The 24,753-nt window shown below is 43.7% G+C and overlaps 1 protein-coding gene across 16 annotated transcripts in view; it reads left to right on the top strand.

Moving 5' to 3' along the window:
- The window catches only part of CALD1 (caldesmon 1), a 227,100-nt gene that overhangs the window by 27,141 nt on the left and 175,206 nt on the right, over positions 1-24,753 (top strand). For 7 of the 16 annotated variants that reach the window (XM_069003594.1, XM_069003604.1, XM_069003605.1 and 4 more), the window contains exons 2-3: positions 6,263-6,328; positions 20,496-20,565. The exons of 2 other annotated variants lie outside the window; for them this stretch is intronic. The gene's annotated coding sequence lies outside the window, so the exon portion shown is untranslated. Of the gene's footprint in view, positions 1-69; positions 231-6,262; positions 6,329-20,495; positions 20,566-22,483; positions 22,681-24,753 lie in introns of those variants that run through there. 7 more of the 16 variants (XM_069003598.1, XM_069003593.1, XM_069003587.1 and 4 more) reach the window with 4 other exon arrangements.

Genomic DNA, 24,753 nt, shown 5'->3' with positions numbered 1-24,753 from the left:
ACGATAAGGGCACTAATTTTCTGCTAGTGCTAAGAAACATTTTATGCCTTGCCTTTGCCTTTCTTCCAGAAGCTGCTGATCTGCATTCTTACCCTGTTGCCTCTTCCCCTCTTGGTTTGTGCCTGCTGAATCCCACTTTGTGTCACTGTCATGGAGCAGTGGAAGTTGTGCTCTCAAGATCATCAGCGTCCTCCTCTTTTATGGCATCTTCCAGAATCCTGTAACAAAAGGTGAAAATTTGTCAGTTGATGTTTCACTTTACTCAGTAGCATAGGGTCCATTGCTTGCTCTGATGTTCATCTTGCTGAACTTTTGGAGCCCAGTTGAATACCTAGATTGACTTTCCTGCTCCAGCATTCCTCTACAGTCAATAATCTTTCCAGAGGAAGTCGTTATCACAAAGTAGGATTAATAATCCACAGGAGGTGTCTATCTTAAACTAAAATCTAGGACAGCTCTGATGCCTTGGGAGAGAGGAGAGGCAAATGACATGTCTGGGATTTCACAGGGTAGGAAAATCTGGTGGCAGCTGTTGCCCTAAGAAGTGAGTGAAAGGCCATGGGGTGGATGAGGATTCACAGGCACATTTCAGCCACTTTTCCAGTATTGAGGTACCAACGTGAGGCACTTCATTGTCCTGGGGAAGGTGCTTTCTTTGAATATGTGAGGTTTCTACTGCTCTGCATGAAGTCTTTCATATAATAAAAATGCAGGGAGAAATCACTGACTGTATACTCTGGAGTTGCAAGTGCTGAGCACTTGGGTCTCTTTGCTGCCTGTGAGATGGAAGCACTGCTGGCTCTCGTGGCCAAAGGGTGTTCCTGGCTTCGGGCAGAGCATGCAGTGTGAATAATAGTGGGAAATTGGGAACAAAGAGCATTTGAACTCCTGATCAGCAGTTCAGCTATGCACCAAAATGTAAACATTTGGCAAAACTGTCTGGCACACATGTTTCATATTTCAAAAGATGAGTTAAAAATTTCTGAAAGCTTAAGGGCTTTGATGTTCTCCAGTTCCTTCAAAATGAATTCCTCCTAAATGAATCTGTGAGGAATAGATTCTCTCTTCTAAGAACTTATGAAATGTTTTGGATTTTTTACTTTTGTCTTTAGTAAAGGGAAGTGTGGGGATGTATGAAATGAAAAAATAGAAATATAGAGACAGTATCCAGGTTAAGGCTTACCCAAAGTTCCAGAGTTCTTGGCTAAAAAGAGCTTCCACACAACAAAAAGAAATTAAAATTTAAAGTGAGAATATTAACTCTCCAGGATTGCTGTCCTTGTTCAAGTAAAACCACATGTACAACAACTTTGCTGAATGAGCTATGCATGCATCAAGTCCTACAGAGGAAGGATTGGAGAAAGGCCTACCCAATGTTCATGAGGGAAAAACAATCACAACAATATTTCATATTGGTTATTTTTGCCACGGGGAAGAACTTTGTGACCAAACCACAAGTGTCTAACTAATGTTAAGCCATCAGGAGTCTCCTTGTATCCAGGAGAAGCGTGGCATGTAAAAGTGCCAGCAGCTTCTGCTCTGCCAGTACCAGGATCTGCCACTTTTCTGTGGGGAACTCAAACTCAGAAGCCCCTGCCTGGGCTCCTTTCTCTGCCTTTCAATTGAGATGATAGAACCTTGGGAAGGAAGTTTTCAGTACAGTCTTTTAGTGCTGATTCTTCCCTTCAAGGTACTTCCAAATGATAAGGGAAATCAGGGTGTTGGGCCTGGGATACTGATGTTTTCCCCAAATCCCTGAAGTTGAATAGATGCAGAGTGAAGTCTATCTGTGGACTGTATTTTGCCACGTTTTTTTGGTGAGTTGTGTTATGAAATTAAGGGTAGATCTATAATTGTTTATGTATTCCAGAAAGAGGCAGTAAAAATACATGGCACCCTTATATTTTACTGCCACTCTGCAGATAACAGAGTGCCAGACAAAAGCTCAGAGGGCTGCAGCCTGAATTGAGTCAGGCAAGCTGATTGAGGTGAAAAAGACTAGGCATGCTTCAAACTTGCATCCCAACTAAGATGTGTCTCCTCTTCCTTTGGCAGAAACTTTGGATCCTCTTGTGCCTAGAGATCCTATGCTGCAGACTTTACCTGTTCTAGTGCTTTTAATCATTACCTGTAAATAAATAACTGATGAAAAATGTGCTCAGCCTACCTCTGTAGCTTGGAAATGATGCTAGTTCTGTGTGCAGAGATTGTGTGAGCTTCAGGCTTTCCATGGAGAGCAGCCTCAAAGGAATTGAGCGTGCAGAGAATACTGCCCGGGACAGACTAGCAGATATCCTCTCCCTTTTCTCCTGAAAATGTCAGAGGTCGTTTAAACCTCACAAGGACCCCAAATCAGCAAGAACCATTCTGTTTGGTATCACTTGGTGAGAACTGCAGCTCAGAATCAAAATGGATTTTTAACTTTTTTACTGGTGCTGAAGTCTATGAAGAATCTTCCCAGAGTAAAGGAGATGGGGAACAGGATGTCCACAAAGAGGTCCAGGTGTTAAAAATGCTTTTTGTTTTTTCTAATAGGCATGGGGTTTTTATTTTTTGCCGTAGAGTTGGTTTTATAGGTAGGAGAAGCTCAGAAGAAAAGCATAGAGCTGCTCTTGTACAGGTTATGTCCAAAAACATACCTGCTCTGATTCAGATTGCTCTTTTGCTTGGGCAGTAAGTGTTTGTGAGCAGAACACCTAATATTTAGTCAGTCTCAACTCATCAGCTCAGCACCAGCATCCTCTGACTGCAGCCCAGGCTCGCTTTGCAGGCCTGGCTACAGGAGCAGATTCCAGAAAATTAGTTTAGCATGTCAGTCCAGCACAGACCTCCAGGCTTTGGGAGGAGGAATGAATGGAGGCACAGTTCTTGTGCAGACCACATGGATTCGAGACTGCCCTCTGATTTACACACGTGCTGAGCTCGGGGGAGTGCACAGGTGTATGTGGAGGCAGAAACAGGCACGTTTGTGTTTGCTTTTTTTTTAAAGGCAGTGCAGACCTGGGCTGTGCAGCCAGATCTGTCCCAGTCTGGCACATGCTTTATGTCTGTCCAGTAGCTAACTTCATACCTGAGGCTAGATTACAGAGTATGGTGTTAGTTCAAAGTGACTTTGTACTGCTGCCAAACAAAGAACAGGCTCATTGCTTTTTCTCCAAATCAAAAATACATTGTAAAAAACAATGTAACACAGAATTAGGGTTGCATGGTTTAAACATTAAACAGTCAGCAGAACCAAAGGGAAAGATTTCTGTGTCTGCATCAGCCCTAAGCCAGGCTATTTCTATCACTATTTTTTCCAGCTAGACACACAGCTTATGACCAGTGCTTTCTCTTGATGAAAGCAGAGACATTTTTGTGGTGTGGGAGGCAAATGGAGCCTTTAAATGGGCTGGTATGAAGAAGTGCCAACTGGACTATAAACCTCCCCAGTGCATCTGGTCTAATTTTCAGCTTGAACTGACCTAAAACCATTTCACAGAATGAGGGATGGTGTTTGCTCAGTATGGCTGGACACAGAGGCCATGGCCTGGCTTCCTCAGGTAGACAGCTGTAATGCCTGGCTAACTGAGCCCAGAGGATGTGTACAGGTCTGCTGGAAGCTACAGAGACCTTTTCCCCCTGTCTAAACAGGCATAATTTGGAGGTATTGAAAGACAGTAAGTATGGCTCTCTGGTTATGAAAGCTGCATCTTCCTCCCACCCCTATGCTTGTTTTTTTAACCAGATAGAGCTGAGTCTGGCAAGAAGGTTGATTTGAGTCCATCAAAACCAGGCTGGTTGCAAGAATTAAAAAAGGACTGATCTGCTTGATCAAGCCCAAGAAAGATCAAAACTGCACTTCAGGGCCTTCAGTGAATTGAACTGCCCTTACATGTGTTAACACAACTTGTGACACTGGCAGTCCTTACGTGTTTCAGGTTTTTATCAGTGAGTAGCTAGCCTTGCCCATGAGCTATTTGATGTGCTTCTGAGACATGTGGGCTGTAAATTGGTTTGAGCATGAGCCACAGATTGTCACTATCTCTCCCCAGCCACTGTAAATGCTGGCTGAAGTATGCAATCTATAGATTTGCAGCCCTGCAGCTGAAACAGTTGTGAAAGCTGGTCAAGAAAAGCAAGAGCACATGCCTCTGTTTGGCAAACACAGCCAAAGGTTCCACTTCACTGTTATTTGCAGATCTTATTCCAGGTTCAGACTCAATGGGTTTGACAAACTCATATTTTAAGATTCCTGATCAATGGCCCAAGAAATACAGCTTGTATTTTTTTTTTTAAATGTGTTCTGTTCCATACCGCTTAATTTTCATTTGGAGCAGATATTTTTCTCTTGGGGGAAGGGTAGAGGGGGTGGGGAAGTCCCTGGAAAAGTGATGGCTGCTGAAGCTTGCATGGTTGCTCATGGCTATAGGGACTGATACTGCAGGACCCCAGTGTGGGGAATGTAAATCCCTTCAGGAAGCCAACAGGCAGGGTTGGGCTGTGCTGCTGCCTGGAGCAGCCTGTGGGAGGAGAGAAGCAGCTTCAGAAGGTGTTATTGTTTAATTGCAGCTTAAACATATCAGTCTAAGAGCAGGAGTCTTCCTAGACTGATTTCCTTCCTTCATCTCTGCTGATGGGACAGCTGGAAGGCACTTGGGGGTGTGTGGTCAGATTTTTGGTAGCAGTGTGCTCAGCTAGTCAGCCTCTCAATCACAAGACTTTGAGTGGGTTAAATTGGAGAGATTTCCCATGTGGATGGGAAAAGCCCTGATGCAGAGGTTGTCTTTCTATCAAGTCTGAAGCTTCTGTGCTCTGAAGCCTGGAAGTTCTCTGTGAAACAGCTATAAAGAACATTTTTCATGTTGGTCCAACATTTAACTTCTGTAAACACCCAGGAAAAAAAAAAAACCCTTAACAACCCCCCCCAAACTATCATCAGGTAACATGTCAGAAATGCAGAGCATGGAAACTTCTATTCAAACACTTCATACTGAGGAAAGTTATAAGCTACTGCAAAGGGGGTGTCCTGTAATGGAAAATATTATGCAAGATGAGCTAGATGAGAAGCTGCCACTGGTATGTGAAACTGCAAAGCCATGGGTGGCTTGTTTTTCTTCTGCCTTTCCACCTAGGCTGTATAAGCAGCATCTGCCACCAAGGTTATTTTTGTATTAAATTTCAGACTTAAAGTAGAAATTACAAGCTAGTTTATGGTTGTGTGTTAGGCCTTTTTAAAAATTATAAATATACATGCTTTCAAGTAGGATCTTTCAAATTTAATGCTGGGGGAATCATTCACTCTCAGATTCTGAAAAAGGATCTTTTTTTTTTTCCCCCTCTGAACCAGTATGCAAAATATCAGCTCTGATTCCCTGACTTTGCCCAATCAGTGGAATTAATCTCAAAGGACAGCCTCACTTTTTTTTACCTCCAGAAAGATGATGAGTGAGAGAGACTTTGTAGCCTATTTTTCTGGCATAGCAGTGTGCAGTTTCAACCTCTTCAGCTCTTGACTGTGAATCCTGACAAACTAATCAGTCTGGGGCTTAGGGATGCCTCGATCCTCTCTGCTTCTCCCTCAGCTGTTCCCTTCACCACTGGACAATCTACCTAGGGAGGAGGTGGTGGAGGAGGAACTGTTAAGGGAAAAGAGGTTCTGGGATAGAGTGGAGGGGCTGTTTTATTTGCCAGAGAATCTGAACAGGCTTTCAGCTGCCCTGCTTCTCACTTCTTCCTTCCTTCCCTTCTCCACCACAGAAGATGACATAATTTTTCTACAAAGTGCCACAGTGGCCATTTTTCCAGCCCAGCTCCTTCTGGGAATTTTTAGACCTAGTCTGAAGACTCATAAAGGTTCCATTACTGTTCTAATTAGGAAATAAAGAAGGCTCATTATTTTGTGAGGGGCAAAGGACTTAAACCTTTTAAGCAATTATTTCCATAGTGAAATACTACCCATAATTGTGAGATGAAATTGAAGCCAAAAAGATTAAGATCCCAACAACTGGTTTGACATGAGAAAGAAGGGGGAAAAGCCCACAAGATTTGATTGCCCCTTTTGTAGTAATCCTTCTTGCCAGAATGCAAAAGCTCCCAAACATCTGGCAGAGTTAGGTTAGCAAGAGTGGTTGAAAGAATGTAGACTCACACGAAGGGTTACAACAACAAGCAGAAGATTATTTGTAGAAACTGGATGTGCAAAATCCCCTGTGCCTACGAACAGGGAAGGAGAGGAGTAAGAAAACAATGACCCAATTTTGCCAAAATCTTCAAATTTCAGGAGCTGAGGAGTACAGATCTTGCTTAATATCCAAGCTTTCCCAGTTGATTTCTGCTGCTGCTCTAGGTAAGTCTGGCTTTCTCTTGCTGCATCAGAGTCCAGTGAGTTACTTGTGCAGAATTACAGTGACCCTTCCTTATTTGAAGGGCACAGGAGAATGTAGGAAGGGGTACAAAATCTGCAGGACATCTCCAAGCCTAGCTGACAGCTTGCTTCTTGGTTTTTTTTTTTTTCCTTCTTTGTACAACTTCTAGTTTAAAAATGAAAGGATTTAAAATTAGCATAATAAACTGATACATCCCTGACAACCTGACTCAAGAACAAGTCTTCCCAGTTTCCTATGAAATAAATATGAGTTTGGGGGTGAAAAGGGTTTCTCTGTGCAAGCTGCACAAAAAAACCTGTGCACCTGATTAAGAGAATGTGGTGTAGCTGTGCAGAAACTGCTGCCCACCAAAGTCTGTAGCTCTCCACTTGTGGAAAGGCTTGTGCTTGTCTCTGGGTTCAGCTCATGTGAAATCCTAACTCTGTGTAACTCCAGTCCCCTCCATTCACTCTGGGGACTCCTGTTGGGGTCCCCACTGAAGACAAACAGATCTGGATGTGACAGAGGAGGAGCCAGTGCAGTGAGGATGAGAATGGTGGATGGGACACGATAAAAGTGGAGATGTTTAAGGGAGCTGATCTTTCCCTGGGCAGGATGCATGTTTTCACAAGAGCTGAATGAGGTTTCAGTGTGGCTGTCTTGATCGAAGGCCACCTGAAAAGCCCTATAAATCACAGCTGCTCAGCAAGGTGAGCTGTAAAATACACCACCTTCAGAACCTGGATTTGCTGTTGATTTAATAGGAGAAGGAGGATACTGTACCTAGAGGATTTGAGTTAGTGTTCTCAGCAGTGGTTATGTTTGTGTGAGTGTTTTATAAGGAGGGAGTTATATCTCAAAATACTCTCAGAAGACTCCGTGCACAGCGGTAGGGGAAGATAAAAATCTAGCTTTCAATTTTCTTTGGAATATTCTACATATTCAGAAGAGGGAATGTAAGTGTCTTAAAACAACAGGGAGAGTTCAACCACTTCCTCAGAGTTTTAAAATCCTTCATCACTCACTACTGTCCCACTTGATTTACACTGCCTAAGGTGGGCCAGCCACACTTGAGCACTACAATAGCCAAATACATAATAAAAAGCTAAAAAAGTCATAAAAGTTTTACACAGAGGATGTGACCAGCATAAACAGCTCACAACATGTGTCTAATGCACAGTATAGGTGTCTGTGGAGCAAGAAAACAGTCATTGTTTAAAATAAAAAAGAAATCTTATGTTACACTGGACAGTCTAAATGTGTAACAGTTCTGAACCTGGTGCCTCCCTCTGGTTCTGTGCTGGGATCTAGCAGCACAAAACAATTTTGCACCAAAATTTTGGAATGTTTCCATTTTGGCAAAAAGTGCTGTTTGGAGGAGACAAGCTGCGTTCCTAAGATACAGGGAGGTGGGAGAGACTGGCCCAACTCTCTGCTCCCTTCCTTCAGGTCCCAGATTTCTCCTGACTAATTAGAGCAGGGATTGGACTAGAATTCAGGTCAGGGTTAGTGGTTTACTTCTGCTGTAGAACAGAGGAAATCCAACAAAATTAAATGGAAATAAAAATGTAAGCTTCAATGAATGGAGTGATAATTCATCTGAGAATTGCCCTTTTGTGCTCGTTCCCACTGAAATTTATTATACTAGCATGCCTTCACCCCATCCCTTCAACACCCCTTGCTGTAGATGAACTTACTGCTTGTGTGTTTGGGCAGCACAAAAGCCTTTACAGGGGAATGACCCCCACTCTCCAATGTGATCTCTTTACTCATCTGAGCAAAGCCTGCTGGCTTGTGGGATCTGCTGCTGTTCTCTAGGAAATACTCACTGGGTGGGCTTGAGTTTTTGAGTTTTTGTTTGCTCAAAAAGTTTTTGAGCAAGTTGGCTTTGGTGAGGTGTGAGGCCTGGAGTGCTTGACACCGCATCAAGGACTGCAGAGGTCTGGGGCACGGTGCTTTCTGTGTGCCTTGGGTGACAGTGCTGTATACAGAATATCCTTAGCCTGGTTTGGGGCTGCAGAGCTCTCTGTGGAAAAGGAGATGTAGTGGCTGAGTACTGATGACAGGAGGAGTAAAATACTGCATTTTTTCTACACTTTATCAAGTAAAGCTTGCCTATAAAAAAGGGAAGGGTTTGGAAATTGCCTGACTCGACTGATTTATTCTTATTGTATTTTGAGGCCTAAGGCTATGTCTGTAAACACTGCCTTGTATCCACCAGACATGCTGCCAACACCACCCTATATAGCTAATCAGTTCTCAGTAATGCACCTACAGTCTTACACATCCAGCTGCCACCTTGAGCTTCAGTAGCCCACTGACCTTTAAACCACTTGTTTCTGGGTGATATTCGGATTTCTTGGGTCATGTACACATGTGCAGCCTTTCAGCAAGTTTCTGGGGTTCAGGGTGTGTCTCCAGCTCCCTTCTGGGGAGCTATGGCTCTGACATGGAGCTTCCTCCCGTTTTGTACAGACTCATCTCTCTCTGTTGTGCTGTTGCCAGATCTCTCCTCTCATTCTCTGGACTGCTGTTTTGTCCTCTTGGGGCTGCATGATGGATGGTGAAAGCAAGAAACATGGATGTTTTGCAAAGGCACTTTCAATGTACACTGAACTCATGGGCACAGCTCGTGATGGATGCACAACTACAGAGAAAAGCAAACACTGCTTTGCAAGCCTGGGTTCATCTTCCTCCTGCCACCTGACAGGCTCCTCCAGGGAGTGTGTCCACCTCCTCTCTCTTCCTTCTTTTTCTTGATCTCTGGTAGTGGTTTCTCTTTCAACAGCTCTAAGGCCTTTTCCCCTCATCCCCTCTGAGGATTGATCATGCTTAGCCTGCTCCTCTTCCCTGGAGTTTTGCCATGAGTGAGTCGAGGGCTGCAGGCCAGCAGATTCTTTGGGGCTGAGACAGAAGGGCAGAAGCTTTTGACAACTGCTGTTGCTCTCTGAAGCCTTAATGACTGGGCCATCTGCACCTGTCCTGTACCTTTGCACAGCTCCTGGGGCCTGGGTTGATTCCTGTGCCCATGCTGCTCACATCACGACAGTAGTGTCATGGACAGGATGACATTTAATATCAAGAGTCTGGTAGATTTCTTCTGCAGATTTAGTAGCTAACATTTTATAAATGTCTTTTTCTACCCATGCAGTCCTGATCATATTATGTATAAACTTAATATCCTTAATTTCTAGAAAAGCTAAAAAATATTAGGAGTGGTCCCTGTTGGTGGGAAGCCTGAAGATGCTGTCTCCATAGAGTGGTTGTTTGGGAATATTTGTAAGCTATAAAGCCAGGGAAAGTAACAAAGAATGGTGAATGAAAACTTGGATCTATGAACACAATTACAATATGCAGTTTGTGCAAGCTTTTTCCAGGAGGCAAAAAACCCCCAAACATCTGTAATGATGTTTGGAAAGTGAAATTGAGCATAAATTATCAGCTGGGGTTAGAAGTAATCAGGAAAGGTAAAGCTGTGCTTCAGAACAGACAGCTATGGCTAAGGCATTGCTTATGGCACGTGGTCATGTACCAAAATTGTTATTCTGAGTCGAAAGGCCGTGTCCTTCTGAGTCCCTGTTCCAGGCTTTTCCAGCCCTGCATGAACATAAGGACTCCCCAGAGATAGGATCTGAGCTTGTGACCTGAGTGTGGTGGGGAAAGGATACCCAACTTTAAAGAGTTATGATGCATGGGAGCACATGAAATACAGCTAAAATGAGCAGCCTTGTAATAACAGAAGCTTCAAAGTGACAGGATAGTAAAAATAATGATACAGAAAAATTGTAAGATGGCTTGATGTTTGAACTATCCAGTACTTGGACTAGTGCAGCAAACTGTTTACTTTTTGTGTTTGTGCACTCCTTCATCTGCTATTCATATCTCAGAGAAAAACAGGACAAAGTCTGGAGAGAGATCTTGTGAGGTTGGGGTTGTTTGGGGTGGGTTTTGAGAATTTCCATAGCATTAACATAAATTTGCTTACAGGAAAGGTAAGGAAAGCATGATTTTTGGTACAAGAATTAAAAAATACCTGACCTTTTCAAAATGAAGATGCTTCTGTGTGAGTCAAGGCCTCTCTGATGGCATTGCCTTGCAACTCAGGGAAGCACAGCCATCTGGGTTGTTTTTGTTTTGTTTGTCAAACCAGTCTCTCATGTGATACTTCCTGAAAGCTGCCAAGTCCTCTCAAATCTTGGGTGGCCTGAGCCTGAAACAATAAGTGGTCCAATTTCCCATACTTTTGCAGTATGTAACCACCAATATATTTTTATTCCTGATTAAATTTGGACAGCATTTATAGAAAATACTCTTCTCTGTGGAGAAAATGAATCAAAATGCCTTTTACTAATCCTTATGAGCATATGAAGTTGAGTTTGTAAGACAGAACTTGTACTGTAGGAATTTCCCAATCAATCACAACTAATCTGGAAGATAAGATGAAAAAGCCATAAGGAAATTGGTCACTGTGTCAAAAAGCTTAAGCTAAATATTTTTCTGGATATTTTCCTGTGCTTCTTCACACTGGCTTCACAATAGCTGCCAAGAGATCATAAGAGTAAACAATGAATGAATAACATAATTTCAGGAGCTAAAATTTATTCAGTTGGAGTCTTTATTTGTAGATTTGCTGACTATAACTGGGATGTATTTCAGAAGTGTTATTTTTTTGGTTTTTTTTTAGTTAAATGTTATTGAAGGGGTTCTGAGAGCAGTTGTTGCACATTATTGGAGCATTCATTTCTATTTCCGATAATTTATGATAAAGTGGAGAATTAGAAAGGATGTCACTTGACCTGGTCAAGAGGAGGCGTACATGAAACTTAATTGGAATTTCTTTTCCCCCTTCCAATTAAATAATGAACTCAAGGACAGTTCTGAAATGTTGGATTTCCCATGAGACAGGCACTTGGGACTTTGACCACACCAGTGAACTGCTTGCATAGAATTTTGCCTGTTCATAGCGTTGTGCAAATGCTATTTGGAGTTCAGTGTGCCTCTGGCACAGGTGGGGATGGAGCTGTTCACACCCCCTGGGAGGGAGAGGGGGACTTCCCTGTGTGGCTTGGATTTCCCAACAGCTCCTCGTGGCTGCAGGCAGATGCCGAGTGCTGGTGGGATTCCGCTGCGGAGCGCGGCGCAAACTAAGGAGTAATCCCTGCTTATGTGGGCTGAGGGGAGTGAGCAAATCCTCTCCCTGTGATTTTATGAGTTCCTGACATCCTGCTGGAGGCAGGATGACAATGGTTTGAAATATGGAGCTATACATTCCAGCGTGTGCAGCTGTCCCACTGCCTGCTTATGCAGTCAGCAGCTCAAGGGTTTTATAGGGTGGCTCAGAGTCTGTCAGAAGTGGGGCTGGTATCTCACTGAAGGATGGTGAATTCATCCATGATCTAATCAGAAATGGGAAGTTTTGCCAGTCAGACCAGGCAGGGACTAAAGCAAACTGTTTCCCTGCTATTTGATTTGTGTGCATCGGGGTATGCATATGTGTATACCCTTAGTGATTCTGAGGAAGCATTCAGTTGTATTTAACTGTTCAGAATAAATAAAAAGAGTGTCATTTTTTTTTCAATCAAATATGGAATATTTGAGAGCTTTTTTGAACACTAAAAGTTGGCAACTAAATGCAGGAGTGTGTTTCTGACCCTCTTTAACAGCTAAGGACACTCCTTAGAAAACCTATCAAATATGACTTTTTTTTTCTTCTTTGCTTGTGGTGTCATAGAGTGCTAAATTCTAGAAAAAGTCAAACTCGTGATATTTCTTCTAATGAATCCAGACAATAGCTATTAGCTAGGAATTCAACAGGCATTCTGACACTCAGAAGCAGCTTTGACTCAAGGCATATGTATGTTTACCCTGTTGGTTATAATATCATGTGTGGTAGATGCTGGCAAGGACATCCCTCTCCTTTACCCAAAAGCATTTAGCAGTGGTGAAAAGACTTTTGTCAAGGCAGGCATAATTCCTTCCATATTTGTGCTTTTAAAAAAGTTCGCTGATTATTTTTTATTTATGAATGTTGTCTTTGTGGCTGGGAATAATAAAGATGCTAACCACCAGCCACTGGTGACTGGTTTATGTCATCAGTATCTAAACTTGCAGCACTGGGAATGGCTCCTGATGACTTGTGAGACTGAGTGCTAGAAGTGAGATGAGTGTGGTAATGGTGCTGCCTTAACAAAGGGTAGCATATGATAATCTAGAGGGTTTAATGGAAGAATAAGTTATTTTCCTTATAGGAAAATGAAATGAATCCTCAACCAAACGTTCTTAAAGATGTCTTTTCAGTCTCTAATGGGGAAAAAAATGCAACCTCTTTTTTTGAGCTTTGTATCCCAAGACTCTTATCAAGCCAACTCTGAGATCTGTTTTGAGAGGGATACTCTGAACATGTGTCACAGACATACCCACGTTAATTTTTGGTGGTGAAACATAAATCAGGAACACAATGCCAATGAACACCCTTAGAAAACTCTGACCTGCTTGCATTGCTAGGCTCCCATCGGTATTGCTAAAGAAGATAAGCAGTGATTCCTTACCGATATTTTTCATGGTATCTGGAAGTGTTTCTTGTATCCATTGTTACCAGTGCAAGAAGATACAGGAGCCTTGCAGCCTTTCCTGATGACACATGGCTTGTCTGAGGAAGTGGTATCTGAGGAGATACCTTCTCTTACAAAAGAAGAATTCCAGACAGCCACTTGGGAGCATTAGCATTGCATGTCCATTCTGCTAGGAACAGATTTGGAGCAAGGTCATGAAAATCACTTTAAAAAGCATTTCACATATAAATTCAAAGGACTGAATGGGAACAGGATGGCATTATTCCCCCAGCATTGTCTGTTGTTAATCAATGTGAGTGTGCTTCATACAGCTGGCACTTGTTGCTCAATTGCTGTGAAATATTCTTGGAGAGACAAGAGAAAGTTTGATTTTGTGACATACATCTGTCTCAAAGAACAGGAGAAAGATAGGATATTTGCACTCTGTCTGCAAATATCAATACACTGAAGGTTACATTAAAGTCCAGGGGTTAAGAGCTTGCCACAGAAGGGGAACATGTGTCATTTTGGTAAAGGAAGGGACAAATAGAGATTGGAGCCATTCAGAAGATCAAATATTTAATGAGTATTTGATAAGCACTGGAAGAGCTGGAAAGTCATAAAGGATTTCTTCAAGTAAGCGTGAGAGAATTTAATGCGAGAGAATTTAATTCTAAAACTTTCAATTCACTGTCTGACCAAAGGGTAGGCCAAAGCAGGTTTGATGCAACGTGCAAAAGCTGAGTTCTACATGAACCTCAATTTTGCCATGAACTATGGGTACACCACCTGCACAGCCCAGGGATTGAATCTCTTGGAAGCAAAGCAATTCAGAAGTGCAGAGGACCTGGAGACTGGAACTGTGAGAAACACACGAGCTGTTACTCCTGTTTGCTGCATGCTTCTGTTACCTCATCACGTGTTATGCCAGGGATGTAGCTTCCACAGACAAATGGCAGAGCTGTCTGCAGTTCACACCCCCCAGCTGCCCCCCTGAGAAATTCTGTTGTGCTACTTCATCAATACTAATGACTGAGGTGGTCTGGGGGTATTGGAGGATAGGCAGCACAGAATGAAAGGTGATGTAAAAATATACAGCAGGGAGCCTTCTGTCCTGTTTTTTTTTTTTTTTTTTTTTTTAATTAATACTTAATTTCTTTTATTTAAATAAAGCTGTTGCAGGGAATTGCCTGTGAGGGGACATTACCCAGAGCATTTCACAGAAAGCTGGGTGTGTATAGATTAGGAGAGGAGCAAAAGTGATGCTGAATAGTTGGCAAAACCCCACTATCCCTCTCTTTCCATGTGAGAGGGAACAAGGAAAGACATTCCACTGTGTCCACTATTACACTAAATGATGCATCCTTTGAGAAACTCCCTTGGGGGTTCATACTTTCCTAGGATTGCTGGCAGGGAGTCCTGCCTGTGCACAAAGGATTTGGCACCTGGAGATCCCACCAGTGCAAGTGCCTTCCACATCCTGCTGCTGTGGTATAAGCAGAGGGACCACCTCATGGGAACTTGAATCCCGACTGACATGACTTGGTGATGTTGCAATAGGGATAATTGTAGTTTCAGTGGGGCCCCTCAGCTCTGGAGCAAGATGCCTTGGCAGTACATGCTGCTAGACAAATGTTAGGGACCCGGTGCGCTCCCATATCCCGTTCCCAAATTAGGTCTGTGGTATTATAGAAGCCATATTGCTAATATTTCTTCGTGTGCATCCTCTTCTGCTTCTAATAATTTCTTTTGAGGCAGATATTGCAGTTCCTCTTCCCTCCATTGGGTAAACCCAAGGGCAGACAGGGATTTTGGCTTAGCAAAATGCCTGGGACTGCTGTTGAGCTTCTGTCTGCTGTGCCTGCTGCTCCCTATAGATTCGTTGTCTTTGGCAATGAAATTTGACTTTTCCAAAGAATTGGCAAAGGCTTGTCCTGTCCAGAGGGGACTGCAGCTGGCAGATTGAGGGAGGGATGTATTCTGCTGTGTAGCTCTTTCCACAAATCCCCTGTGTGACTTTGGCACAGCCACAGGCTGCTCTAGTTGGCTTCCACTTGTGGCTCTGCTGTTGCATCACTCAAGCTGAGAGGGTGAGATCTGCAGGGCACTACAGATCCTGTTCTACAAACGTTGTTCACTGGTGCAGGTAGCACTTGCCCAGCATGTGAGTGCTCAGAGAGTGGCACAGAGCTGCAGTTTGTTTGTTCTGAGCTGGGCCAGCACAGCTCTGCCCTCTGAGTGTGACAGCAATGGGAGTGTGAGAGCAGAGACTGGGTGCTCTTGCCTCTTCCCCTATTCACTGTCTTGTTCTTAGTGCTGTCTCTGCTGAGATGTATCTTACTGATATACAGCATGAGCTGAATGTCTGAACACCTCTGTGAATCTAAGCTGGATCTTCATGGTTCTCTTCAGTACCTTGGTTTTAGCCTTTAAAAAGGGAGCAGTACTCTTTGCTTCTTCTTGTTCTGTATTTTACCTGTATGGCACAGAAATGCAACACTGTACAGAAAGAATTTCTCTCTATAGGTGTGCACTGTGGCCTGCACTGGTTAGAGCTTCTTGAGGCTGGAGGAGATGCAAGAAAATATATGACAATAAAATACAGTGTGAGCTGGCTGTAAGGTGGTGACTCTACTCCCACTGCTCCCCTTAGGCAGGGGTAAAATGTGGACAGTAGTGAATTCAGTGTTTGAAGCAAATACTGGTGGAATCAGGTATTCCCATCAGCAGCTACCTCTGCTTAATTTTGTTGAGTAAGCACAGCCTTCAGTTTCTTGAAGCGCTTTTCTCTCTCCACGGCTTGCCATCCTTAGTGATATGGCCATGGAGAAGCAGTTGCAAGTGTTGAATTCTGTTACAGCAGACAGAGCTGCACAGGAGACCTAAATGAAGATCACAAGTGTTTGCAAACATGAACAAGTGTGGGACTTAAACGGGCCTTGCCCATGGAAGTTGTGTTTTTCATTTGAGTCCAAGTTAACGACCTTGCCCTAACCTCTGCTCACTGCCTGAGCCAAGCTGCTGAAGCTGAATAGTTCATTAGCATCAGAGCACAAAGGGGCCTGGTTCTCACATTGCTGTAACAATAGGAGATGTCAGAGAATATTGATTTGATTAGGCTGATACTTGGTGTAGCCTGGTCTAAGTGAGAGGAGAATCAAGGCCAAGGAATATGCCTCGCCCTCAAAATGCCTGTACCAGCAGCTGTGTAATTTGTAAGCTGGTTGCAAAAGTAGATGATGGCACCATCTTTTCTGCCTGGAAAACAATACTTGCAATAAAGCCAAATTTACAAAGGAGGAGTGTGTACTGTGCAATTGTTTGGGGGAAATGCACTGATTTTTCTCAAAATGGGGCAAATAGAGAAAGTGTGCAAGTTTCTGAGCACTGCTACTTGCATTGTGTGTAATTTTTCATGACTGGCAGTGGAAAATTGAGATGTTTGGAAAATGATACACATCTGCTGTCCATAGTTTGTAGTCTGTGTGAGAAGTGGGCATGTTCCTCAAAAAAAGGAGTCCCTAGGGCAGAGTTCCCTTACCGTGTGTTCGCCTGCAGAAAAAGTGTATAAAAGCCCCACTTTTGGAAGCAGTGCAGAAGAGCTCTTTTTTTTCACTTTTCTGCTAGTGAGTGAAGGTGCTGTGAAGTCTCTGTTCTTTGGGGGGCACTGTGTACTAATAGCTAGGCATAGTTTTGTAGTGGAAAAGTGCAGGTATTCCGTTTTCTTTGGAATATGGGCCACTGTGTTGTTTGTTTGGCTTTTAGTAAGGTAAAGTCACTGGATCCATGATTAATTCTTCCTTGCTGTGGGTAAAAATATCCTTTTCCAGCAGGTTTTTGGATGTCTTTTTTAGTTTTGATCTTTTTTAGTGTATGTGTGCTTTGCATATATTTAGTTGTCTAAACCAAGAGAAATAAAATACCTCACCTAGAAGAAATGGGTAGATATACCACACCAAAATGAGTGGCAAGGAGGCATAATTATATGCCAACTTTTTAAGTACTTTAATCCAAGGTGAGGAAGTGTTGCTCATGGAAACACTTGACTAAATCCTACTCTCAGGGTGCTAGGTAAGTCTCTCTTCCTTGTATCCTGGGGGCCTTTCTTTCCCAATACCTTCAGGAAAGCTGAAAACTGGTACCATCTTCTGCCCTGCATTCCTTGCTTGGTTTTTGTGGATTAATGCATGACAGGCTTTTTGATTCCTGCACTTTCTTTTTCACTGATTGCTTTTGTTGGCACTCTGAAGAATCATACTGCTTTTCAGGTAGGAACAGAGCACAGCCCTTGCCATTCATGGGGGGTTCGGGGCACTTTGGGTGCTTTGTGCCCTGGGTACAGCTCCTCTGGATGTGCTAAAAACCCATGATGGCAAGAGCTCATTGCAGGGGCTCTGGCTCTTGCACTGGATATAAACAAACCCTAGGGAGACTGAGGCTGGAATTTGTGGTAGGAAGTGCACCCTTCTCAGCACTTACATTCTATCCTCGTTACTGTGTCTAAACAGCACTAGGTTTTTTATTTTTAGCTGACTGACATTGTACTGCACACGGCCCCACGTTTGAAGAGATGCTCATATTTCTCTGCTCTCTTTTGTGGTAGCTTTTACACCCTCTTTGAGCGTGCTGGTGGCTTTGAAGTCCTATGGATTGTGCTGTTTCAGGCCAAAAGATATTGCCTGAAGCAGCATGTGTAAAATTTTCCTAAAAAGTTACCTCTGCCTGTCTAACATAGAAGCAGCTTGTCTGTGCCCAGGGGGTAATTATGAGGATGATCAAATCTGCTCATGGTGTGTGGGCTTCTCCCTCATGCCCTCAGCAGCAATCCCCCAGACAGAGCTGCCAGCTGGGTGGCTCGCTCACAAATCTCAGCTTACTCACCTTCATGTCAGAGGGCCACAGCTGTGAGCTCCAGCACCTGGGCTGGAGCCTCCGTGTGTGAGATGAGGCTGATTTCAGATGAGCTGTGGAAATGGCATAGCCATGGCATCATTTAGAAATTGTCTGCTGGGGCGGGGGAAACCCACACTGTGCTCTCTTTATGCTGTGAGGAGGTATGAGAAAACATGCAGAGCCAAACCATGCTCTCTGCGCTGGCCTGGAGCGAGAGGAGGTGTGAGCCAGCCCTGGGTGCACGGCACATTTCCTGCCTTTGCTCCTCAAAGGAGGAAAGAACCAGAGTCTGCTGGAGAGCCTCAGTGTAAGCTGGTGAGCCACCTCCTCAACTGCTCCTAGTGCTGACTCTTCTCTGGGTATGCTTCTCATCCAGCCCAGTTCTTGAGCTAATCGTGTCCCCTGGGGGCCAGGGGAGGTTTAGTCCTCCTTCCTTCCATCCAAGCAGGTGACACAGGTGTCACCTACCCTGCTATATGCAGCAAGGCTTCCTACAAGATCTGGTGAGCCTGGTTACATCTTGTGTAATCTCACAAAAGTCCCCCTCATCTTTGACTGTGAAGTTCCACTCAGCACTTCTATTGTGAAAGTGAAGGATGATGCAGTTGTGCCTGGTATTGCAGGGGCTGATGACTCCAATACGCAGTGAGGAGCAAGAGAAGTTTAACGTTGCCAGGGAAGGGAGTCCTATCTCTCTTCTCAAGACATAGCTCTCTTTTTAGGTCTACAGGGTAGGACCAAGGCTCTGCCCCACCTGTGTGACCCTCCAGGGATCTGTTTTGTCATTGGAAGTGTTAAAACTCCTCACCATCCCTGTCGTGCTCAGAGACAAAGGACAGCAGACTTTTTACAGTGAACTGTTGCACTGCATAGGCGTGAAGGGAACCCAAAGCTGTGGGATGAGAGCGATGCTGGCTGGGTCTGAGGGTGTTTGCTGGGGTGAGAGCTGTGTCCATCTGCAGCTGTGATGGCAGTGGGTGCTGCCCCGTGGGTGCTGCCCCGTGGGGCTGACAGGGTTATAACCCTTTGCATCTGTGAGCCACGCCAGCGCTCCAGTGTGTCACACCTTTGTTATGGGCATCAGGATTGCAAATAAAGACCTCTTTCTTGTCATCAGGGCTCAGTGGCACATCTTCATGCCCCTGGAGCAGGAGGAAGCCTGCCTCTCTGGGTCAGTTTCTGGGCTGGGGAATGGGGCTGGGTACTCCCAGTGCAGCCCTCACTGCTGTGATTCTGCTAAGCAGAGCTTTGTTCTCCCAACCCAAACACGGAGCATCTGTGCTAGCTGCAGGAGAGAAGCTCCTTTCTAAAGATTTCTGTCTATGCTCTGGGCATTAGGAGAGTGTGACCCACTGTTAGCTGTGGAGACAACAAAAAAATGACAATTTGGGGGTCAGAGGCAAGAGCCAGTTTGGTACAGATGGGAAGAATGGCCACCCCTGTGGTGCATTTGATGCTCTATATGCACCTTGCTGTCTTGTGGGAATGTGCAGGGGTGGGGTGGTTCAGAATGTGTCTCTGAAGAGGCAGCTGAAGACATTGCAGTGACAGTGGTGGGACAATGCTGTGCAGTAGTGATCACCTGCACCATGTCAAATAAAGAGAAGGAAAATAATTTTGGGAAGCTCAACTATAAAAATGACTTCATTTTGAAAAGCAAAATATTGCCCCTCCATAAATAGCCCAATGACTTTTTCCAGGCAGGGATCACAGCTCTGCCATCACTGATGCTTTGGGAAGAAGGCACTTGGAGGCTGGACCAGCAATAACCCAAGTGGACCCTCTGGCCACCACTGGCTGCTGAGCCCCGAGGGCTTTGTGGTGCCAAAATGCAAGTGGTTCAGAGTGTCTGCACACAGCAACCAGGCCTGCCCCTCCCAGGGGATGATCTGTACTGTACTTTCTAGACCACAGGTTTACCTCAGCTTTCGCCTGTAAATTTTGCAGGAAAAATTGATAAACCTGTGAGAGCCCCAGTCTCGACAGAGATTTCCAGGTACTTCTAACATGATTCTTCTGAGGGAGAGACTGCAGGCTGAGGTTGCACTAACAACCCAAAATGTGTAAGTGCTTTGACTCTTATCACAAGCTGTCCCACCCTTGCCCTGAGTTATCAAGCTGGAGAGCTTAGCAATGAGCACTTGCAGGGCCCTTCCTTACTGTGATAAGGTATTGATATTAAAATTGTACTTGATTTAGGGGTTTCATTTCTGCATATATTAATTTTTTTTTCTGTCTCACATGTGCAATCATAAAGCAAGATTTGGGTTATTCAAGTCCCAGAAATATTTTTAGCTCTGGGCTGTGACACAAAGGGTCTCTCGCTGGTAAAGCAAAGGGGAGGGTGTGGCTAGAGTGGCAGTCCAGGTGGTGAGGGCAAGGACTACTACCATGGGAGTTCCCTACATTGTTACAACTGTGAATTTAGGCATGTTATATTTACAGCAGGCATTTACAGGTGGCTCCTGTCACAGGATGGAAAGGGGCACCCATTAGGATTTAACTCTGCATTTTTCCAAGCTCAGCTTTCTAGTAGTATGCCCAGGAAAACTGTGGTATCCGTGAGAGTTTGTTGGCTTCAGAGCTTCAAATCATGGAATTCAAAAGTTCCTCTCGGTGAAATTCAACCGAGCAAGAAGGACACAAACTACTTCTCATGATGTAATTTCCCCAAAGCAAAATTGTTTGGGTTTTTTTTTTCCAGAATTTTAATGGAAAGGTGACTTGGAACACAGAGTTTGGGATGCTTTGGCAAGGGAGTTATCAAAGTCATGGTAAGAAAAAAAAAAGCTAAAATACCACAACAACCCCCAGTTGCTTCCAGCTTTAGGTAGTGTATCCCTTCTAGCTCCCTGTTGCAGTGGACACTGAGATTGCAGGGGTTGGTTGCCATGCTGGAATGAGAACCTGAGGGTACTTCTAACATTCAGCTTTCTGTTCTGAGAGTCCACATCCCTTCATCCTGCTTTGTTCTTAGCCTGGATTCTTCAGTGTTTCCCCCCCTAAAAATCTAGGGGCTGCTAAGATCCAGTAGAGATTTGTAATTCCTTCCTAAATAATGTCACTACCTCTTTTTATTTGGTCATGGATACATAGGCCAATAATTTCTGCAGTTAATGGAATGACTGAGAACAAGGATTTTGTTCTCTCTTGTCCAGTAAATCATGCAAAACAAAGTTACATATATGCTGTAGGTATTACTTTTAGTATTTAAAACCGATGTGGAGCCACATCATGGGAACTGTCTGGCATTAGAAGAACTTTCCAAAGGGTTGTTAAAATGAAGGGAAAAAAGTGCCTTCAAAAAACAAACACCACTTCTTGCTCCATATAATAAAGCAGCGAAATTTAAAATGGCACTAGAATAATTATGATTTCTTGCTGTAAATCTGCATAGATTTGGCTCTCTTTGAATTTTTTAAATGCTATAAAGATTAGTTTACTGTCTGTGGACTGGATCCTTCTTGCTTTACACATGTGACTAAATCTGTGGGGCCCAGTGGCCAGAAAAAAGGACCCAGAAAGGCATTAAAACTGTTCAGCCCATTCAGCTGCAAAGTCATCTTACACATAGTTTCCCCCTAGCTGGTTTTGTGTATGTTATTGTCAAACATGAATCTGCAGAACATCTCCTGGCCTGGAATCCTGCTCCCTTAGAGCAGCCCGCTGTTCCCCTGCAGCCTTTCTTAGTGGCTGGTATATGTGCATGTTGGGTTCTCTGTACTGTGCTGTTTTCTAGGCAATAATTTTCATCTTTATTTTCACACTTAATTAGTTTATGTGTGTTGTATGTTTCAGTCTTTATCTGTTTGTTCATTTTTTAAGATACCTGCATAATTTGCAAAGTTATCAACAGTGTGTGATCACTAAAGCAAAACAAAGATAAAAATTAATCTAACTTTACTTTATTGATAACATTCAAAGACAGAGAAAGTATAGGTCATATTAAGTAGATGCAGTGCTAATCTCATAGTAAATGAACCAGGTTTAATGTCCAGATGAATAGTTGTAGAACTATAAACTCAACCCATGTATCCAACTAGTCCAGCTTGCCAAGGATCATCATCAAAGTCTTGAATCTCTTTAAAAGTTATTTTTCAGAACATGGCTATTCTATCTGTAACTTCTATTGTACTATTTGAAATGGAATCAGGCTGTGAAGCCTGCCAACTCATCTTTCATGTGCCTTTCCCACTGGTGTCTGTCTCTTTCTGCAGAACCAAGCTCGCACAGCAGAGTGTTTCTGTTGCCTTTTACATGTGGTCCTCGTTAAAAAAAAAACACAATGAAGTTTAGCTGTGGTGAAATTATTTATTTGATTTTTTTTTTTAAACTGGTGCAAAAAGTAAATATGTTTACCGTGTCTCTTTCCCATTTAGTGCATTTCCTTTTTCTAAGCTCCGTTTGTGTTCAACAAGACAGCCTCTTTCTCCAAGATTAACATTTCTTATGATTGTTCCTGACAGAGGATTTACTTTCAGAGGCCCTGCTAAGGATAACCAAAAAAGGGCATGTAGCAAGACAGTTTTGGCAGCTTGCACGAATTTTCAGAGCTTTTTAGGTCTTGGTTTTCTGATGAGTGGCTTCCTGAGCATGCCTAGGGAATGACAGGCATCTCTGCAGGCAGGCTGAACCCACCTTGGCTTGCGCGTAGTCATTGGCTGCCTATTAGAATAAATTGAGGACAATGCATTCCGCTGCCTGCCAATTGTAAACATAAGGGATATGTATTCACTTAGCATTGACTTTTGGGAGGGGCCAAGGAAAAGCTGTACTTTTATTGAATAGGGCTGTGTGTGAGGCTGCTGGTGTGCCTTTCTTGCTGCGCTCCTGCCCAAGCAGCCGGTTATTCATTTCCTTCCCACTCGCTGAAAGCTTTGCAGCCAGAGGTAAGGACTTACGGGACGCGTGCGTTTGGGAGCGAGCCGGGCTCGCCGCGTTTGCGATGCCGATTAAGCAGCACGCGGAACCGAACGAGCTGTCCGGAGGATATTTTTGTTCTCCTCCTCTCTCTCTGCGGCCCCCCCCACTCCCCCTTCCAGATGTTCGTGGTGAGCTAAGGGAGATCTCCGTGCTGTGCCGGGCCGGTGGAGAGGGGATGTGTGTTTGCTCACCCCGCTGCACCTCGATGAGGAGGTGCAGGGCAGGATCTGTGCTGCTGGTCCCACCACTCCATTTTTGATCCTTTGGTGGGTTTGTTAGTGGAGCAATAACCTATCTACCCTTTCTTTTCTTTTTCTTTTCAACTCCCCCCCCTCCTTTTTTTTTTTTTTTTTTTAAGGCATTGCAATGAAAAGTTTTTAGTGTGTTAAGGTCTGGGGAATTGCTTTTAATTTTGCAACTTAATATGTGGACTTTCAGGGCAGCCTGAGTGCAAGGGCAGTCTCCAGACGTAACTGATACAGATACAGTAAAGCTCTGGTTAATGTAAGTGATCTGATACTTGCTGGAGCAGATGTCCCTCATGGCAGCCTTTCACAGAAGTACTGTTGACAATAGATGGCATCAGTTTTTGCTTTCAGCCTCCAACAAGCGCAGCGGTGCGTTGCCAGAATGTTTCTTGTGAAGTTGTCTTTCCTGTTAAAAGGGGGGATTAAAAAAATGCACTTGGGTGGGACTGGAGCTCTTAAAAGTCTTTGGGTCTGTGTTTGTCAGAGTGCTGCTGGCGAGAGCTGGCTAGCAGGCTGCCCTTCCCAGCTCCCGTGACATGTCCGGACAGTTGGAAAGCACTGTGCAAGGCTGGCTGCTGATAGCACGGTATTCTGCATAGCAGGGAATTTCTCAGGGAGAGGGCTGGGAAAACGAAGGGAGGGAGGAAGTTAGCTGCAGATGAACGCTTGGTAGCTGCAGACACTGACCAAGCTGCTAATCTCTGGCCAGAGCTGCAGGGATGGAATAGATTTGTCTCATGTGTCATAATGTTGTTTGGGAGAACGAAAACATAACTGTTTTAAAATGAGTTTTTGTGGAGTATTTGTTTTCAGAGGAGAATTTCTTTTTGCAGTATGCAGTTTTTGTACAGTTTTGCCTGAGAAGGCTTCCCCTGCTAAAAGGCGGACAGGAGAATAATTTGGGAAAATAACACATTCCCTCCTTGGCAGCAGCTCAAAGAAAATAAGGAGGCAGAGTGGGATTTTTTTTTTTTGTGAGAACCGTGTATTTATCATAATTTGTCTATTTTAGATACCATACTGTGTTTGTATGATTTGCAGTGGAAGAACCCTCAGATTCTGCCTCCATTCTTTCTCTGTCTCATTAAATGTAGCAGTAAGTCCTCATCTGCAGCAAGTATCATCTTTTTCTCCTGTCGTTTAGACAGGATGGGATCCTAAAACTACACACACTAAAACCAATGGAACAGACTCTTTCAGCATAAATTACAAACTGAGCAAAACTTTTAGTCCATTTGCTTAATTAAATTGCCTTTAAGGTAAAGCAGGAACTTTCCTCAATATATTTGAAGAAATGATAGGTCTGCCTTTTTTGGGGAAGCTGCTTTGATAGGCAATCTTAGTCAATAAAACCTGCATGTGTTAATGCAGAATCTAAATCATGATGGCAGGGAAGAAATACCAGATGAGATGTCTGCGAACAAGAGAGTCAATGGAAATAATTTGTATTTCCTGAAACCTCCTCTTTGTTGCCACTTGCAATGACAAGGGGATCAATTCCACAGCCTTCATTCACAGGATTAGTCCTGGTGAAATCAATACTGTCATTAATGGATTCAGGGTCTGATGCAAAGGGAGTCCTGTGTGCTCTGAATGCACTTTGACAGTGAGTGATGTAAGCATGTTTTAGGAGAATAAGGGATTTTCCACAATTGCTGCTTCATATACTCACAGCATTATTCTGACATGGAGCAGCCTGAGAAAGGGGTAGCCTCCCTTGTGCTTTTATTTCTTGTCCAGTACTGATCTACACAATGTAGTAGTGACCCTGAAAGGTGATTTGAAAGGAAA

Source organism: Aphelocoma coerulescens, chromosome 1A (assembly GCF_041296385.1).
Source record: "Aphelocoma coerulescens isolate FSJ_1873_10779 chromosome 1A, UR_Acoe_1.0, whole genome shotgun sequence".
In the NCBI taxonomy this organism is placed as follows: domain Eukaryota; kingdom Metazoa; phylum Chordata; class Aves; order Passeriformes; family Corvidae; genus Aphelocoma; species Aphelocoma coerulescens.
The sequence above is the reverse complement of the archived record's forward strand: the minus strand, read 5'-3'. Positions and strand labels throughout refer to the sequence as shown.